The sequence below is a fragment of the Dioscorea cayenensis genome, chromosome 3 (genome assembly GCF_009730915.1).
Source record: "Dioscorea cayenensis subsp. rotundata cultivar TDr96_F1 chromosome 3, TDr96_F1_v2_PseudoChromosome.rev07_lg8_w22 25.fasta, whole genome shotgun sequence".
Lineage (NCBI taxonomy): Eukaryota > Viridiplantae > Streptophyta > Magnoliopsida > Dioscoreales > Dioscoreaceae > Dioscorea > Dioscorea cayenensis.
Genome location: NC_052473.1, coordinates 7,418,047 through 7,421,025, shown reverse-complemented (window position 1 = coordinate 7,421,025; position 2,979 = coordinate 7,418,047).

The window sequence follows — 2,979 nt, the reverse complement described above, 5'->3', positions numbered from 1 at the left end:
CAGGGCTCTATAGAAAATTTACGAACATGCTTACACCTCAAAGCACGCCCTATCATGCAAAATTTTTACCGGTGAAAAACACAAGATAGAGCTCACACGACCAAACTTCGCCCATTCTACATGAAAACACACGATTAAAAAAAAAACTCAAAGTTCACAAGGAAATCTTAGCACAAACATCTAATAGATTAAAACACCAACACATAACAAAAGAATTAATGCAAACAACTAAACTAAAAAGCTAAGAAAAGCAGTGAACACTTGGGTTTGCCTCCCCAAGAAGCACTTGTTTAACGTCACTAAAGCAGCGTGCCTTGCTTTTACCTCATGGGGGTTCATGGAAGAAGAATACTTCTCTACTGTCATTGCAAATCTCTCCGCCATGGTATGGTTTCAGCCTATGTCCATTCACTTTGAATGTGCCCTTCTCCAGATGGTTAATCTCAATGGCTCCATGGGGTGAATTTCGGTTATGATATATGGACCAGACCATCTCGATTTGAGTTTCCCCGGAAATAAATGTAGACGAGAGTTAAACAGTAACACCCGATCGCGTGCTTTGAAGTCTTTTGGCATCTTAATATGCTTCTCATGCCACTTCTGAATTCTCTCCTTGTATATCCTTGCATTCTCATATGCCTTCATCCTCCATTCGTCTAACTCGTTGAGATGTAACATTCGTTGCCCTGCAGATTTGCGCAAATCAAAATTCATCACTTTAATTGCCCAATATGCTTTGTGCTCTAATTCCACCGGTAAATGACAAGATTTTCCATACACTAAATTATAGGGGGTGGTCCCTATTGGAGTTTTATATGCTGTTCTATGAGCCCAAAGTGTATCATCCAATCGTTCGGACTAGTCTTGTTTCCCTTGTTCCACTGATTTGCTTAATATTCTCTTGAGCTCTCTATTTGTGACCTCCACTTGCCCACTTGTTTTGCGGATGATAAGGAGTAGCTAGGCGATGATGAACCCCATAGCGTTTTAACACTTTTCGCTTGATTGTGTATTACAGAAATGGGTTCCCCGATCGCTGATAATGATCCTTAGAGTTCCAAAGCAGGTAAATAGCTTCTTCAAAAACTTCACCACAGTTCGCGCATCATTAGTTGGAAGAGCTTGGGCTTCCACCCACTTGGAAACATAGTCAACTGGCACCATAATGTATTGATTTCCATTGGACTTTGGAAATGATCCCATAAAATCAATTCCCCAAACATCAAATACCTCATGAGATTGCATGGGATTTTTGAGGCATCTCGTCCCTTCGTGATAAATTTCCAGCCCTTTGACAACTATCACATCGTAAAAACAAAGCGATGAACATCTTGGAATAAGGTTGGCCAATAGAACCAGTGACTAAAACCTTCTCTGCGGTTTGACTTGAAGCATAATGCCCCCTCTCGGGCTACGAGTAACAATGCGCAATGATGTGCCAACCTTCCTCTCTAGAAACGCACCTTCGAACCACCTGATCTGCACAAATACGGAACAAGTAAGGATCTTCCCAGAAAAAGTTCTTAAGGTCACTGAAAAATTTCTTCTTCTGCTGAAAGCTTAGACCCCCTTCAGTACCCGTCCTAATAGATAATTCACAAAATCTGCGAACCATGGAACATCTTTTGATTCTAATTCCTGTACCGCATACAAGTGCTCTTGAGGGAAAAAATCATTAATTTCCTGGTTTACCGGTTCTTGCCCCTCACAACCTTCTAGTCTCGATAGATGGTCGGCAACCACATTCTCTGTCCCCTTTTTATCTTTGATTTCCATATCGAATTCTTGCAACAACAATATCCACCGAATCAATCTCGGCTTCGCATCTGCCTTGTTCATGAGATAACGGAGTGCAGAATGATCTGTGAACATGGTGACATTAGATAGGATGAGATATGGTCTGAATTTATCAAAGCATACACTCGCTAATAATTCCTTTTCAGTAGTGGTGTAATTCTCTTGTGCACTTGTGAGAGTTTTGCTACCATAATAGATCGGTTGAAATTGCTTATTTCTTCTCGACCCAAAACCGCTCCCCATTGCATAATCACTAGCATCACACATCACTTGAGCGGCTCATCCCACTTTGGTGTTGTCGAGGATTGGTGCTTGCACTAACTTCTCTTTCAACACATTGAATACATTTAGACAGTCGTTTCCAAAGTCAAAAGGGGTATCCTTCTCCAGAGTTTGGTCAACGGTTGGGAGATTTTCGAAAAGTCCTTAATAAACCTTCTGTAAAAACCTGCATGACCCAAGAAACTGCGGATCCCCTTTACATTCGTAGGTGGAGGAAGCTTGTCAATTATCTCAATCTTCGCCTTATCCACCTCCATACCTGCCTGGGAAATCTTATGTCCAAGGACAATACCTTCTTGCACCATAAAGTGACACTTCTCCCAGTTAAAGATGAGATTCGTCTCTTCACATCTCACTAATACTCTTTCCAAATTGTTTAAGCAAGCATCGAAAGAGTCCCCGAACACTGAAAAATTATCCATGAAAACTTCCATAATATCTTCAAGAAAGTCTTCGAAAATGGCCGTCATGCAGCGCTGAAATGTTGCAGGGGCGTTACACAACCCGAAAGGCATTCTTCTATAAGCAAAGGTAGCATAAGGGCAAGTAAATGTGGTTTTTCTCCGATCTTCGGGGCTATTGGAATTTGAAAGTATCCCGACATGCCATCAAGGAAAAAGTAGAATTGATGTCCCGCTAGTCGTTCCAACATTTGGTCGATAAATGGCAAAGGAAAGTGATCTTTTTCGAGTGACATCATTCGAGTCTCCTATAGTCAATGCAAACTCGCCAACCGATGGCTCGTCCTAGTGGGGATTAACTCATTCTTTTTCATTCGTCACCACTGTCATTCCTCCCTTTTTCGGGACAACTTGGGTTAGGCTCACCCACTTGCTATCTGATATGGGATAAATGATTCCCGCATCCAAAAGTTTTATTACTTCCGCCTTAACAACTTCT